The 17,465-nt window shown below is 39.7% G+C and overlaps 1 protein-coding gene across 3 annotated transcripts in view; it reads right to left on the bottom strand.

Moving 5' to 3' along the window:
* The window catches only part of PHYHIPL (phytanoyl-CoA 2-hydroxylase interacting protein like), a 95,921-nt gene extending 79,804 nt beyond the window's left edge, over positions 1-16,117 (bottom strand). Inside the window, exons 1-2 of one of the 3 annotated variants that reach the window (XM_065551862.1) lie at positions 15,990-16,117; positions 15,415-15,555 (exon numbers count right to left, since the gene is read on the bottom strand). The gene's annotated coding sequence lies outside the window, so the exon portion shown is untranslated. Of the gene's footprint in view, positions 1-15,414; positions 15,615-15,989 lie in introns of those variants that run through there. The other 2 variants (XM_005307464.5, XM_008163206.4) reach the window with 2 other exon arrangements.
* Between the last annotated feature and the right edge of the window lie 1,348 nt (positions 16,118-17,465).

Here is a 17,465-nt window from a genome sequence, read left to right as displayed (position 1 = left end):
TGCTGCCTCTTTTCTTCCCTCCCACAGCAGAGAACAACAGCTGAAAGAGGGAGGCTGTAGAGAGCTCCCTCTGACCTCTGCCTCTCTTGGTACCTTCAAAAAAAAAAAAAAAAAAAAAAGGACTTTGCTCTCCCCTTGGGTTTCTTTGTTCTCTCTCACTCACCATTGCTTCGCCTAGGGAAACAGGGAGGAACATCAGGGAGCATGTGCAACTGTTTCCATTTTCAGGGGAAATGCTGCACTAGTCAGAGAACTTAGTTCCTCAATTGTACACGGATTGTAATGCCTCTCACAGAGGCAAGTCACAATGTAGGCTACAATGAAATACAAGTGTTAATGTCACAATGGCCAAACCCTACAATCCTTACTCAATGAGCAGCACATACATCCATTGATTTCAATGTAGCACTCATGCAAGTGATCATTTCTTACCATAACAGCGCTGAAACAGGCCCCAAACGAGGCAATAACAAAAAATAGACTGCAAGTGATTATGCAGTTTAGATGTAATATACTGACTATTTAAGGAATTGCCTGTCTCATTTGATTCTATTTTCAGAGATGTTTGAAGACATTTGACAAAAATCTACCGTTTCTCCTCAAAATGTTACTCATGAATCATAAGCAAACAATCAGTTTCCAGCACGTACATGCCCCCCTTCTAGCCCCAAGCATTTGATAACGATTCACCAATTGTAGCTATGGTATAACATGGTTAATGATTACATAAATTACAGTTCTCCATTATGTAATCTCATATTATATAACAAGGAAAAGGCATGTGTAAAGTGCAAAGTTTGAACTGCAAAACAACGAGGGATTGATGCCTCAATACAGCTTGGATATTGCCTTCCCCAACGTCCTTTCTGCTGTGCATCCAAAGCCTATAAATCCATAAAATAAAATAAAAATGATCCATCTCCTTACCTATATACAGAGAGGCAATTAAATAAGGACTGTATCTTGCCACAGATTCCTTTGTACAGACACAGATAATCCACAGCCTGGTTTTTAGTTAACCAAATGTGATTCATAGGAAATTATAATGTACATCCTAAATTTAAACAAAAAAAAGTCTGTATGCTGGAAATTGAAAAGGGTTGTTTTAGGATTGGATTCAGATGGGAAGAGGATTAATGAGAAATGTCCCTCCTGCTCAACCCTAATGGCGCACACTGACAGTTCCTTAGCATGCTGGTTGATAAAGTCATGCCATAGTACTAAGTCCATAGGTCTTCACATGTGCTGAATCAGCATCTCATACTGCAAGCTTCTGACTGTCTGCTACGAAGAAGCAGCATTTCATCCAGGACTGCTCATTCACCCTCGTTCAGGCTCAAAGGAAAAATGAGGGCAGAGTGGGTGACTTCAAAATAAGTTAAACATCTTAGTGGAAGAGAGGAGAGAGAGGAGAACACGCAATAAGTGAAATGGAAAAATGGAACGAAGAGACTATCAGAGAAGGGATTAGAGGAACAAAGGGAAAATGATGAGAAACCCTTTCTCCCTTCTCTTCCATATTTATCACTTTTCCACTCTATTCCTTTCTTTCCTTATCTTTCTTTCCACTCTCTTTTGTCACTATAGGCAGATAAACTGGCAACAAACCAGTATATGTGTAGCTGCTGAACAGCTCAGAGATTAAGCAGTATTCAGGGATAGGGGTGGTAGATTGTGATTTGAGGAGAATTGCTTTTCCAGGAGGAAGATACAGAAGAAAAACAATGATCTTAATATTTTGTAAGCTTCAGATATGTAGCATGAATCAGAACCATAAAGGAATCTTCCTCATGATGACTGTTATTACTAGGCATAAAGCTGGACTTTTAACCTTGTTTGCAAAAGTCAGTTTAAGATGACTACGAGTAATGTTTCCATTGACTTCAATGGACTTTGGATTAGGCCTAATAGAGGTGAGCAAATACTGCAACAAAAATTCAACTGATTTTTGTGAATTAACTTCAGCTGTGTTCAGGCCCCATTTTGTATTTGCTCTTCATATACAGTCTAGTGAAGTTTGCTGGCAAGAATATTTGCAGAAACAGAAGGCATTAAGCAAATTATTCTCTGAATAATGGGCAGGTTAAGACAGAAAATTCCCAAAGGTAAATGTAACCCTTCTGCCAGGCAGAGTTGACAGCAACAAGGGCCGGATTCATAGGGGTCCCCTTTCAATAGTACAATACAAAGGCAGCTTGAGCCCCCACCCAAGTGGCCTGGGAAAATTACACACACACCTCTGTGTGCCTCAAAGAGGCAATACTTTCCCTCTCGCAAGCACAGAGTCTCAGTGTAGCAAAAATCTTTAATAATAGGAGACAAACAACTCAGCATTAAATTGGGAAAACACCACAACTAGGGTTTATAAACGCAAACCATGAACCAGAAGACCCCCCCCCCCAAGTAGATTGGGCCATGTCCTTTCCCTTTGGTTCCTGAGTCCAGCAACCCAAAAGTCACCCCTCCCACAGTTTCTGTCCTTGGTCAGTGCAGCCCCAGAGTTCAGAAGTTCATCTGCAGAAGTTCATTTACCTCCCAGCCCAGGTGGAAGGGGGCGAGATATGGGGACATCTTATATGCTCCGCTGCTCGGGTCGACGGCTGATTGCCATGCCTCTCTGGGGCGTTCTGCTGCAGTCTTCACCACCAGCCAGTGCCTCTCCAATAGCCGCTCACAATATGTCTTCAGCCTCCCCCCCCCCCCCCCCCGCTCTCAGTGATTTCAGCTCTTAGTGATTTCAGCTGTTAGTAGGGGAGCCTCAGTACTGGGGCACCTGGATAGTCCTCTTGCATCAGAACCACTTCCCCAAAGTAGGTCTAATGCTCAGACCTAGCTAGCAGTGATTTCAGCTCTGCAGCATGTAACAAGACTCCTAATGGAGTCAAAATTAGCTTTTATTACACAGTGGAGAGAGGAAGAGGAGTCAGAGTGGTGTTTAGGGCCCTCAGAATGACCCACACTACCAGGTATAAATACTTGTTCCCAGCCTCGCTCAATTCACTGGGCTTTGGAACCCATGTCCTTTGCCTAGTGAGTGCTGCTTAAAATGCCAAGTATAGTTCTACTGTCCTTGATTCACATGACCAGGATAACAACACTTTATTACTCCTGCCCCAATAACAAAGAGACTGGGGATCCCACAGCAGCCAAAGTGACCATTTGGGCAAGCAGTGCCATCATCCTAGGCAGGGTGGGTGTGCCCAGGCAAACGAGATCAGCCCCTGAAGTCTTTTTCCACAGCTCACCACCAGATAGCAGGGGAGAGCTCATTCTGACTCTGCTTACATAAGAATAAATTGGGAAATTTCACCCTTGTCCTGTGCCTTCCTGAATTATAGACTGAAAGACTATTAGAAGAATTCTGAGAGGTGTTTCATGACTCATTTTATTGGTTGCCCAATTGCAAAACTTACACATGTGTGCTTTCAAATTGTAACAAACCGGTCTATGTTTTTCTGTTTGTATTCATTTTTAATGAAAATTTAAAACACTGGAATATTTCATTTAATTTTTTGTAAGGTGTGACGTTGTGCAGTCTATATGGTTTTATAAAAACTTGATAATAAGTCAATAAAATGTAACTGAGATAGTTTTACAGAAAATACGGTAATAAGTGAATGTAAGTAACTGGGATATGCCTCACGCAAAAGGTCTCTTGTAAGGTATCATTACAAAGCTTATAATCTACTGAGTGTGATCATCTGATTTGTATAAATGTACCACTCTTGTATCTAAAACTAGAAATATAAAATGTAACTCTGAGGGCCTATTGTAATTGTGTAAAGTGTGGACCATTAATGATGGTTTGGAATCTTGATGACTCCCATTGTCTGCAGATGGCTGTATTTACCTGTGAGTCTTCCTGTATATGTGTGTGCTGGCAAGTGAGTAATGAAGTCTTGCAGTGACAGGTGATCATGTCACCTGAACTGGAATCCATCTTTAACCTGGTGCTTTTCCAGTGAGGGGGGGTGGAAACCCAGAGAGACAAAGAGTTCCCGCCTTATGCAAAAGATATATAAAGGGGGGGAAGAGAACAGAGAAGGGAAGAAGCCATCATGAAGAATCCCCTAGCTACCACCTGAGCTGCAACAAGAGCTGTACCAGGGGAAAGAATTGTGCCCAGGCCTGGAAGGTGTCCAGTCTGAGAAAAACTTACTGAAACATCTCTGAGGGTGAGATTATCTGTATTTAGTTTGATTAGGCATAGATTTGCGCATTTTATTTTATTTTGCTTGGTGACTTACTTTGTTCTGTCTGTTACTACTTTGAACCACTTAAATCCTACTGTCTGTATTTAATAAAATCACTTTCTATTTAGTAATTCACTCAGAGTATGTATTAATACCTGGGGGAGCAAACAACTGTGCATATCTCTCTATCAGTGTTATAGAGGGCGAACAATTTATGAGTTTGCCCTGCATAAACTTTATGCAGGGTAAAACGGATTTATCTGGGTTTAGACCCCATTGGGAGTTGGGCATCTGAGTGCTAAAGACAAGCACACTACTGCGAGCTGTTTTCAGGTAAACTTGCAGCTTTGGGACAGGAGATTCAGACCCTGGATCTGTGTATGGAGCCAAACAGGAGTGTCTGGCTCAGCAAGACAGGGTGCTGGAGTCCTGAGCTGGCAGGGAAAACAGAAGCAGGGGTAGTCTTTGCACATCGGGTGGCAGCTCCCAAGGGGGTTTCTGTGATCCAACCCGTCACATAAGGTTAAGGCAGAGATCAAGGAGAATATAGGAGAAGCTCCCAAACTCAGCTACATTTTAAAGTTACCACAAATCCACATATTATAATTCTACAAATATGCTCTCTATCCTCTCAGATTAGCTCTGAAGCTAAAAGATTTGGAGAATGGCCAAAGAGGAAGAGAAGAAATGAAAATGAAAGAGTATAAAAATGGATAAACCTCTTGAAATTTTTCCTTGTTCTTATTTCACAGATGAAAAAAAATAGCTATGAACTGTACTGATGACCAAAGCAGAATCAGTCAATTAAGAAATATATACTGCTAATTTGGCACATTTGCCATTGTACTGATTATCCAATGTGATCACACAGTCTATGATAGTGACCGATCAAAATTATCATTAGTAATTATTGGCTCATGCAATACTATTGCGAGTTTCCTATTCTGCCCTCACATGTCTGAGGGGAGATATGATTGCTCTCTATAAATATATCAGAAGGATAAATATCAGGGAGGGAGAGGAATTATTTAAACTCAGTACCAATGTGGACACAAGAACAAATGGATATAAACTGGACATTAGGAAGTTTAGACTTGAAATTAGACAAAGGTTTCTAACCATTAGAGGAGTGAAGTTCTGGAACAGCCTTCCAAGGGGAGTAGTGGGGGCAAAAGACATATCTGGCTTCAAGTCTAAGCTTGATAAGTTTATGGACGGGATGCAATTAATTGATCTTTGATTATTAGCAGGTAAATATGCCCAATGGTCTGAGATGGGATGTTAGATGGGGTGGGATCTGAGTTACTACAGAGAATTCTTTCCTGGGTGCTGACTGGTGAGTCTTGTCCACATGCTCAGGCTTTAACTGATTGCCATATTAGGGGTCAGGAAGGAATTTTCCTCCAGGGCAGATTGGCAGAGGCCCTGGAGGTTTTTCGCCTACCTCTGCAGCGTGGGGCATGGGTCACTTGCTGGAGGATTCTCTGCACCTAGAGGTCTTTAAACCACAATTTGAGGACTTCAATAACTCAGACATAAGTTGGGGGTTTGTTACAGGAGTGGGTGGGTGAGATTCTGTGGCCTGCGTTGTGCAGGAGGTCAGACTAGATGATCATAATGATCCCTTCTGACCTTAAAGTCTATGAGTCTATAGTCTAGTAAGAACACAGAATGCAGAGCAAACCTGCTCGCAAGGTTCCATGGTGCCATGTATAAAAAGTGCAAGTGAATTCAACATGATTTATTTAAAAAGTGTAAAACAGAGCTTACAAAAGAGTAACCCACGGTATAGGAACGTCTATTCTAATCTTATTCCTAATACAAACATTTTTTGTTTATGTTGCTGACAAATAGATGTCTTTTAGAAAATCTCTAGACTTTCAAGCATTTCTTCTCAAATTTGACATTGAACAGGAGAAATGAAGAGACATGAGCAATATTAGTGAGATAGCTTTATGCTCAAAGAAGACTTTCTTATTAAAAATTACTCTTAAACCATACTATGCTTACAGAGAATATCACTTCAGAGTTCTATTTCCACTTGCTGAATTGTTTTCCTTCATGAGCAATAAGTTGGCTGTCCAGATATCTTTATTCTTTGTGACATTCAGGTACTTAAGCCTAAGGCGCCAACCTTAGAAAGGTTACAGAGTGGTAATGCTTCAAATCTGAAAAACTGCTTTGAGGCACTGAATTCTGAACCTCAATTATTTCACGACCTATGCTGACAATTGGCAATATCGTTGGGTTCCCCACATCCTTCCTTCTAGCTGCATGACATTGTTATCCAAATATTTCCTTTGGCTGAAAATGCAGCTTGGTTGAGGAAATAACTGAATTTATGTGAATGGGAGCTCTTATTTATGACGGTTCTGTTTGCTAGATGATTCATGCCTCCAATAAGAATATTTGAATGTGTTGAACTATTTGTATTGAAGGCACCATCTTTAGAGCAGTATCATTTGGCGGTCACTGGATGGCTGATTTTGTTTGGTACTCCTCAGTATATGCCTCTGTAGACGTTATTACCTTGTTAAGAATCAAAGATGCTGCTTTGCTGGACACTGCTTTTTTTCTGCTTTTTTAAACTCTTGCTTTTCCTTCCACACCAGTGAATCATAGTCTCTCGCCCTCCATTGTTTGGCAGAGGTTGTTTCCTTTATCTTTTTGTCCGTTTAACAGAATGTAAAACTAGATAAATGATTTCTGGGAAGATATACATACTGCAACAAAAAGTAAAAGAACATAGATTTGAAAAAAATGGCAGGAGGGATACACGGGGCCAAATTCTGCTCTGTCTTACTAGAGTGTTAATCTGGAGTAAGTCAGTTGACTTCAGTTGATTTACACAGTTGAAACTCAGAAGAATTTGGCCCATATGACATTCTTGTAAGTAAACTTGGGGAAATGTGGTCTGGAGGAAAAGTACTATAAGGTGGGTGCACAACTAGTTGAAAGACTGTACTCAAAAGGAATAGTTATCAAGGGTTCACGGTCAAACTGGGAGGGTGTATCTAGTGGGGTCCCTCAGGAGTCGGTCCTGGGTTCAATATTTTCATTAATGACTTGGATTATGCTTAAACAATCTGCAGATGACACCAAGCTGGGAGAGGATGCAAACATGTTGGAGGACAGAATCAAAATTCAAAAGGACCTTGACAAATTAGAGAATTGGTGTGTTATAACAAGATGAAATTCAATAAAGATAAGTGAAGTATTTTGCACTTAGGAAGGAAAAATCAAATGCACAACTACAAAATGGGGAACTGGCTAGGTGGTAGTACTGCTGAAAAAGATCTGGGGGTTATAGTAGATCATAAACTGAATATGAGTCAATATCATCTTGGAGTAAATTAACAGGAGTGTTGTATGTAAGACATGGCGGGTAATGCTCCCACTGTACTCAGCACTGTGAGGACTCAGCTGGAGTATTGTGTCCAATTCTGGGTGCCACACTTTAGAAACAAGTGGACAAATTGGAGAGAGTCCAAAGGAGAAAAACAAAAATGATAAAAAGGTTTAGAAAACCTGACCTGTGAGGAAAGATAAAAAAAAAAAACTGGGCATGTTTAGTCCTGAGAAAAGACAGGGGAGGTGGGGAACCTGATAACAGTCTTCAAATATGTTAAGGGCTATTATAAAGAGGACTGTGATCAATTGTTCTGAATTTCCACTGAAGGTAGGACAAGAAGTAATGGGTTTAATCTGCACTAAGGGTGATTTAGGTTAGCTTTAGGAAAAACTTTCTAGCTGTAAGGGTCGTTAACTCTGGAATAGACTTCCTACGAAGGTTCTGGAATCCCCATCCCTGAAGGTTTTTAAGAACATGCTGAACAGGGATGGTCTAGGTTTACTTGGTCCTGCCTCAGTACTGGGGGTAGGACTTGAAGACTTCTTGAGGTCTCTTACAGCCCTACATTTCTATGATTCTATTGTTACATTTTGCAGAATTGCATGAAACAAAGTAAAGCATTTGAAAAACAAGAAGCCCTACAGTGAGGCCTGTACTTTGAAGACACTATATTTGAAAGTTGATTCGAATAATTAATTTATACTTGTTAAAACATTAACACTATACTGATTTAAACATAGTATACAATGAAAATGTAAACACAAGAAATTTGACAACACATTGCATGAATGTTTTATACAAAAAGACCAGAATAAAATGAAAGAAAAGATAAAAATCACCAGAGACTATGACTGCTAGAAGAACCCTAACTTCCAGAAATGCACATTTGGATGTCTGCTTCAAGACTTTGGTCCTATTATATTCAAACTTATCCCAGAACTCTTATTACACCAAAAGAGCCAGATAATTGTTCTGAGTATGTCCCAAGTTACTAGTGTATCTATTACTTCCATTAAAGAAGGTATAGAACTTACAAATTCTTAGCAAATGAATTATTTTGTTCAACTTTGAGTACATATACAAAAATGCCAAAATGGTTATACATGGCCTACTCCTTTTTCATGCCAAGAATAGATGTCCACATTGAGGAATACTATACATGGAATCTATTGCACAGTTGCAGAGTTACACTGCCACCACAAAGCATTCTAATGAAGACTGGAACAGAATTACAACCCTAAAGTTTGGCAGGGTTCAAAATCTGGAAAAGATATCAGTTCCAATTGTGGTGTCTTGGAGAAATTGACATTTATCAACTTGGACATATTTTGGAATTATCATTCATTGTCTTCTAACAATGTTGTGAGTATGTCTAGAGATTGTGATGGATGCAGATTAAAAGAAAAAAATACTTTTAAAAAAAATTGTATTTTGACCAACAGTGGCATCATAGCATGGTCTTCATGTGCCCCATATTAATGTCCAATGCCAGGGATGTAACTATGCATTCATGTCATACAAGGGTAAGTGCCAACACCAAATTCCACCCTTCTTCATACTAATACAATTCCATTCTTTAATTCCATTCAAACCAAGGATCTAGGCATCCCTGCCATAAATTTAAAAACAAAATTTAACTCCCCTCTCTTCTCCCCCATTTTTGATATTCCTCAGATGCCACTTCCTCAGCAGTCCCCATAAATAAATGCCCTTTGCAGCATGCCCCAAATGTCTGATTTTTGGGGGGTTCAACCCAGACCAGTAAGGGGTTATGTCACCACCTGCCCTGCAACTCTGGGTGCCTTACATACTACATTGCAGTGCTCAAAGCCCAGACAGGAACAGCCAACACACAAGCATGCAGGTCACCCCCTGGATTCCACTGCCCAGTTACTGTTTGCAGAGTAACCCCAACACCTCCCTAGCCCCAAATTTCCCCAGACCTGTCTCCGACCCTCCCTCCAGTGTCCAGGTCTTTCCTGGAACAGTCACAGAAGTTAAGTTCCCTGCTCCTTTAAAGAGACAGAAACAGCAGGTTGTTACTTGACTGGAATTAAACAATCACATCTATTCAGTTAAAGTACTTGACTGGTTTAGATGAAAAGTAAAACAAGTTTATTTAATCAAAATATTAGTGAGTTCAAGTATAAGCGATAAAGACAGAAAGGGTTACAAACAAAAGTAAAAATGGTTTTCTAATGGCTAAGACCAAAGTTAACAAGCTACTATCTTTGTTCAAGGAAGTTTCCTCACCAATCTTCCTTTTACAGCAATGGCTGAGTAGACCTTTAGTCAGGATCCCCACAGAGTTTAAGGCGCTGGGTTTCCTTGTCTCCTCAGGTGACGGAGAACTCAGCAGGTCTCTGCCCCTCTCTTTATAGTCCAGTGAACCTTTGAAAATTCTCTCTGAAAGTTCATTGACCCTCCTTTAAGATGCAGGAAGGATTCCTGGGGCTACAGTCTTCATTCCCCTCTGAGATTGTTAAGTGATCACTTTCTCCCTACTTGCTGACCTGATGGCTTTGTTTGCTTGGCATGTATTTGTGATTTTCTTTGGTCACGTCTTCAAGCAGGCTGAAACACGTTCCTCTGTGTAGAAAAAACTGACATGCCTGGTTTAAACACATTTTAATCATAATTCCAGCACCTCTGTATAATCCTTTGTGGGCTGACTGTACATATGTCATGCAAGAATATTATGATCAGTGAGTTATTAGTTTTCCAATGACATATTACATGCCACCTTTTGGGAATATATTGTGACAACAGTATGTTAGATGTAGTGAATAGGCCAGCCCTGACAAGAGTTGCTGACAGAGTAGTGAACCACCAATGAGCATCTGTGTCACAGATGGTCAATAGATTTAGGCCATTTTGGACCAGGGAGGAAGCTAATTTCAGAGTTGAGGGGCTACCACAGACAGAGAACACTATCACTTTCTCATCCAGGGGAATGCAACTCCAGTGGCTGCTGATTGCAGTGTGATAGTATGGCCTGAAGAGAGAGGTGGTCTCTCAAGTTGGTCTTAAGCCATTTTGATCTTTATAGATCATATCCAACATGTTAAATTCAATCCACAAACTGAAGCAGATCTTGGAGCACAGGTGACGTGCTGTCATTGAGAAGCACAATTTCACAGGGATACCAGATTGGTCCAAAGTGTACCCTCAAGACTGGGTTTCTGCAAAGAGTACATGGGCAGTTATGGGATTGCATGGATGTAACTAAAGAAAGACATTCCCCCCACTCCCCAATGCAGTTGTACATGTGCAACAAAGCAAAGAATCCACTACAAATGAAGAAGGGGAAATACTAAAAAAAACCTAGGAATTTCCAAGAGCTTTGAGTTCTTTCCCAGCTCGGCCACAGACATTCCTGTGTCTTAAGCAAGTCACTTAGGGCCTGATTCTGCTCCTGCTATAGTCAAAGGCAAAACTCCCATTGACTTCAATGGTGCAGGATCAAGCCCTTAATTAAATTCTGCAGCAGTTTCCCATAATTTTAGTAGTAATTCCTTATCTCACAGTGTTGGTTTAGCAAGCATAACTCCATTAATGTTGTGAAGTGTTCAAAGACTAGAGTGATGAGAACCATAAAAAGCCTTTTAAAAATAAAAAGGGTGTAAATTACCCCAATCCTACAAACTAGTTAGTGGAAGAACAATTTTTAGGAAAAACATAAGCAACGGGAGAGACTCAATTTACTATGACTGGATATTTTAATTAAGATTAAGCTACCCCAATGTTTGTGCTCATATTTGAGGAGAATATTTTTAGTGACCACTTCATGCTTGTTTTAAATCTGAAAATTCTGACTTACTTGATTTAAGTCTATTTTAACAATACCTTTTATCTTTTATCTTTTTCTTATTAAGAAAGCCAGCTCACTTCTGTTAAATAAACCAAAGACATAAAAGTATTAGTATTTAAGGGTTATGTGAATCCCACTCAAATGGCAAAAGGCATTCAAATGAGTTTTTAAAGTATTTTTTCCTCTCAAAAGCTAGCACACAGCAAAAGATAATTCATGCACAAAATATTCACAACAAAATGGTATAATGCTCGCTATGGTGGTTTTTCCCAGATGATTCAAGCCCTCAGAGAAAACGTGTCTGTGCTGTCAAATTCATTTGACAATGTTTTGTTAATATTATATTTAGTTTGTATGTAATTTTTTCTTTGAAATTGAGCTCTGAAGTTGCTTAGTACATTTTCTTTTTAAAGAACACTAGACATTAAAAGTAAGAACCACATAAATATTCACAGTAACTGCTTATATGAGTGGGCAACCTTCAGAAGTTATCAATTCCACATAAATCTGGTACTTTTCACAACTTACAAAGTTATCCAACACAATTTTCTAGATAGAAAATTACAAAGAATGCAATTAGAATGTGTTTCTAAAGCTACTTCTTGCAATGAGCTCGCTTAGAGATGGGTCCTTAGGTAACATGTTTTGGACCAGGAACTCTCTGTTCTGATCAATATCTCTTTGAGAACTGTCTACCTGTCTAAGATAGTTCCTCCTCCATCTACTTCAGACACTCTTCCCCGTTTTTGTGACTATCCTCCAGTGCTTAATTTGTAATGAAAGAGGTGCTGGGGCTCAATCAATTAGGAGCTCAAGCAATTTTTTTTAACATTCATAACTGATTCAGCAAGCTCGGAAGTGTCAGGGCTATGAACTGCCAAGCCTAGAGGTGCTGGGACTCAGCCCTGGCACAGATTAAGCCCTACTACCCTCTCTACTCCCACACACTGTCATTCCTTCCCACAAAGAGTTTTCTTCTGATAATGCAACCTCTCAAGTTTCTACCTTCTGCTCACCCAACTCTATACCCAGGCTACTGATGGCCACACAGTGACAAGTGCGCTCTCCTAAATTCAATGTTATCATGAGAATTTATAACAGCACAAACAACTACAACATCATCGTTTTGGAGGGCCAAGCACTATTAACACTTTAAAGGGATCTTGGTCAGGGAATAAAAAATCTTTGACAAGATGCACAGACAGCAGCAAATTGCAACATTCACAGGGCTTGAGTGCAAAACATACAGGATAGAGCTGGATTAATCCTTGGGTCCATTTTGTTATATGGAAAATGGCCACACTGCAAATATTAAGATGATGCAATAGTAGATATTTATTATCAGTGGGGGTTGGAAGGCTTAAATTTTATCGGTAAATGTTGGTAAACACACATACAAAAAACAATGAAAAAATATTTGCATAGATGACAATCAACGTTTACAGATAGGCAATGTTAGAAAAATGCTGTTTGAGAACATAGTGTTTAATTTAAGGATATTTACTTGTACATTTTGACTTGTGATTTTGACCATTTGTTTTGTAATGATTATAAAGGTTTAATATTTTTAATCTCAGAGTTTAGTGTCATAAATAATTATTGTCTGCCCCTTCATTGTCTGACACCCCCCCACAATTCCCCACTACTTCAAAAATTGAAATCAATATAACTCAGGGAAAAATTAAAAACCCATCTTTTTCCACAGCTGTGAAAATTAAAAAGGATAAAATCTGAAAAAAAATGCTTTAAAATAATCAATATTACCTGTCAAAATTATTTTTAATAAAAATTGAATCCCACTAAGCCTAATCATCAGTGCATATGAAAAAATCCTGACTTAGAAAAATAAGAAAAGTGAACTTTCTTACTGTGCTACCCACTAATTTTTCACCTTGATTCCCCTATGCCCCAGAAGTATGGAATTTGAATGTTTAACACAGAGAAAAGTTAAGACAAAAATGCACTGAAAAATTCACTATTAATTCACAGCTAATCGTCAGCACCAGCTAAACTACAAACATGCATCAAGAGGTTGAATTCAAAACCTCCAGTTGCATAAATACAGGCTACTATTTAGTGAACTGAAGAGGAATTTCCATTAACACTAAGTAGTAACGTTGGTTATCTGCTTGTTAGCCTAACCACCATTTTACTCCACCTGCCACCAAAATTTTACTTCTGTGACTACTAAACTACTCAATTTCTTTCTTCCATAGCTTTATATCTGCAACTCCTTTTGTGAACTTATGGCAGAAATCTTAATATTGCTTCAGTAAAAGAAAACCCACAAAACTAAAAAATGCCTATGCTATATTATGGACAAAGTAGGTATTTATATTCATATTCATACAAATGTGATAATTTCACACTTAAAATATCAAAACCTGTAATTTATACATTCTTACTGAAAATTTAATGACTTGCATATTCCCTAGTGAAATATAGTCAAGGCTAATTAATAGGTTAATTAACGCAGCTACTTACATTAGAATGTTATCGTCACAAACATAAAGGAGAGAAACATTTCCCCCCCCACACACACACTGAAAACAGAAAATGACTGGTCCATAGGAAATTGTTGAGGCCAGGACAACAGATTCTCAACGCACATTTGGGTCATAACCCCATGCTTCAAAAATATTGCTCTGGAAAATGAGACTATCCCAAACATGTGAGCCAGTTGGTTTCTATTAAAGACAGGGAAATGTTAAGTATGAACAAAAGCATGTTTACAGTTAGCTATTCATAAAACATTCAAACTCTGTCAAATAAACCTGTTTAGGTAGTGTTAAAAAAGTCAGAATCCATTCCTATGGTTCCCCTAGTTACAAAGATTTTGACTCACTTATCACTCACAATATCTAAAATACTATGGTAAAGGCTTCATTAGAAATATTAAATACACCTCTACCCCGATATAACGCTGTCCTCGGGAGCCAAAAAATCTTACCGCGTTATAGGTGAAACCGCGTTATATTGAACTTGCTTTGATCTGCTGGAGTGCGCAGCCCCCGCCCCCCCGGAGCACTGCTTTACTGCGTTATATTCGAATTGGTGTTATATCGGGTCGTGTTATATCGGGTAGAGGTGTATACACATAATTATGGACCCCGAATGTTTTTCTTTTTCAGATTACTCAATTATATGACTTTATGCTGATTTAGGGCCTTTGTATTTAGCCATTCTATGTTCAGAACTCTCACTTCACTAAAAGCTCTGTGCATATTGGAACTCCAGAACAAGGCCTTAAAATATCATTTTATTGGTTCCAGAAGCCATAGACATGAATTCCGGAAACAACGTGGCTGAACAAATGCAGTAAAATAAGATTTGAAATACAAAGTTCCTTGTATATATGATTTTTTGTATCAGTTTGAGGCCAATCACTTTCTCAAATAGTAAACACTATCAAAATAAGGACACAATATCATACATATATAGCATTCGAATATGAATTTAAATACAAAAACAAACGGCATATGCACACACACTGACCTATATCAGATTAAGATGTTTGTTATTGCAGTATATATGTGAATTAGACATACTGAAAATAAAAATAAAATGTGTTTGAGGTAATATCTGAATATACTACTGCAGTACTACTTCAGGAGTACTATTTAATCTATATTTTGCAGTGCTTCAGTGGTCACCAAGAACTTTACGATCATAAGGAGGAATAAGATTTATATTCTTAAATTCCAAAATACAAGCATCTACCTCTCAAGTTAAGGGTCACATGAGTAGGTCTGACATTCCATCCAGTAGTGCACAAAGTTTTACGTAAACACTAACCAGTACAATACAAGGCCCAGTTAAAAAAACCACTTGTCCTTGAGCATCTGGAGTTCCCTAGAGTTTAACTCCTGGGATTTGGTGCCAGTTATACAAATAAGAAAATATTATTGAGTCATAGCAGTGTGTGGGCTTATGACACATATTTGAGAGCAGGTCTGGCCTTCCATCCAGAAGAGGGCACCATCTCAATCTCTCCCCTGCTATCATACATACATATACAATTAAGTAAACAATTTAAAAAAAAAATCAGTAAAACTTACTTATTCCACAGAAACAGCCATATATCTATGAACAGATGGGTAACTTGAACTGATATGCAGCAAATCTCTCTCCTGTTGATTTGAAGAAAACACTTGCCTTTGAACGTTGCTTTTAGGAAAGTTTCCAACCTATTTCCATTACTTTGAGCATGGATGGAGATGTGGGACAGGGTACAATTTTATTATAAATTAACTTGAGAGTTTCCCAGACAAAACCTGCCTATGTTGACAGTGGGAAAAGCCTAAGAAAAATGCACATAAAAATTGTATATGCAAATTTTAAAGTTCTGAAGTTGGCACCCTCCACATCCCTCAATTATCCCTACACAAATACATCAATCCACCCCTTCCCATTATCAGTTCTTCCCCCACTCCTCCTCCATCCATTAATTATCTTCCCCCATCAATTTGATTTTGACAACTATCCATCAGTCCCCTTCTTCCAACTCCCTCATTTTGGTTCCCCTGGTCTATTCATCCATCTTCCCCTTTTAGTCCCTCAGTTTCCCATTTCCCTAGCCTTCCTTTCCTCTTCTTCCTTCAGTTTTCCCTCTCCAGAAGCTTCACCCCAGTACCTAATAAAAGCTGCTGGCCTCTTTGCTTAGCAGCTGCAGTTGCTCTGCTTGCTGGTGTTGGTGGGCATTTCTCCCTCCTCTTTTCCTTCCCCTGCTGACTGTGATCAGCTCATCCAGACCTGGGCTCCTCCCTTAGCTTTCTCTGAGACTATCCTTAGAGAACAGGGGAGTTGCTGAAGCCAGGAAAGCAGCCTGATTGGCTGACAGGGAAAGTCATCACCAGCTCCACCCACCTTGGCAACTAGCCAAAAGCCAGACAAACCTGCTTTGGGGGGCAGAAAATAGACTGAAAGGCCATTGTTTCCAGCAAAAACTAGGCAGAGCCGGGTCTGGGATTTGTATTATTAAGATAATGTGCACCCTTGACTCTTCATAGAACCCAGTGCTTCTGATGTCCTTCCCCTCTGCAGAAGGCCTCACAGTCTCCCTACCACCAATCATGGGGTGGGCTGTGGGTGGAGGAGGAGGTCTCTCTGTTACCCAAACTGCACACTTTCCAGCTGTCATGATTTTCTCATGACATAGAAATTATGTGTTGGCCTTTGTTATGACCCTTTGGCACATGCCCAACTGACTTCCTGTGTCACTGCACACACTGTGCTGCTGGAATGTAAGCATTGACTTGTCCAGGGCTTTCACTATAATTCTGAAGGAATCCATGGCCATTCAGTGTTAAAGAGGATGGGGCACGCCAATTCAATGAGCCAGCAATTCTCCTTGTCTTTATTCTTTAGCTTCTGTAGGACCATGGAAGTCCTTTAGGCTCAGAAAAGGAGGTACAATTGGATTTTGTGTGTTTGGGGCACATTTTCTAACTTGGTTCTTGATGCTACTAAGGCTAGGTCTATACTACCCGCCTGAATCGGCGGGTAGAAATCGACCTCTCAGGGATCAATTTATCGCGTCCTGTCAGGACGCGACAATCGATCCCCGAATCAGCGCTCTTACTCCACCAGCGGAGGTGGTAGTAAGCGCCGCCGACAGAAAGCCGCAGAAGTCGATTTTGCCGCCGTCCTCACAACGGGGTAAGTCGGCTGCCATACGTCGAATTCAGCTACGCTATTCACGTAGCTGAATTTGCGTATCTTAAATCGACTCCCCCTGTAGTGTAGATGTACCCTAAGGGACTGAGCACACTCCATTGCCACTGAAGTCAATGGGAGTGGAGGGTGCTTAGCATCTCAATGGATCATGTCCTTGCCCTGGCATTGTGGGGAGGGATAAGCTGGGAGAAAAAGGAAGGGACCAGAGAAAAGAGGAAGAGGAGGGGGAGAAAAAAAATTCAGGCAATGGAATTAAAATAAATATGTGGGGGAATGCAAATTAAAAGAGTAATGTAAAATCACATGCATAAAAGTGTTGGAAAGTGTTATAGAAATGAAAAACTAAGGAGAAAAGGGAGATAGTCACAGGAGAAAAATATAATAGAAATCAGATGAGACAAACAGAGCAAAGAAAATAAATAGCAAATTCTAA

Source organism: Chrysemys picta, chromosome 7 (genome assembly GCF_011386835.1).
Source record: "Chrysemys picta bellii isolate R12L10 chromosome 7, ASM1138683v2, whole genome shotgun sequence".
NCBI lineage: Eukaryota > Metazoa > Chordata > Testudines > Emydidae > Chrysemys > Chrysemys picta.
The sequence above is the reverse complement of the archived record's forward strand: the minus strand, read 5'-3'. Positions and strand labels throughout refer to the sequence as shown.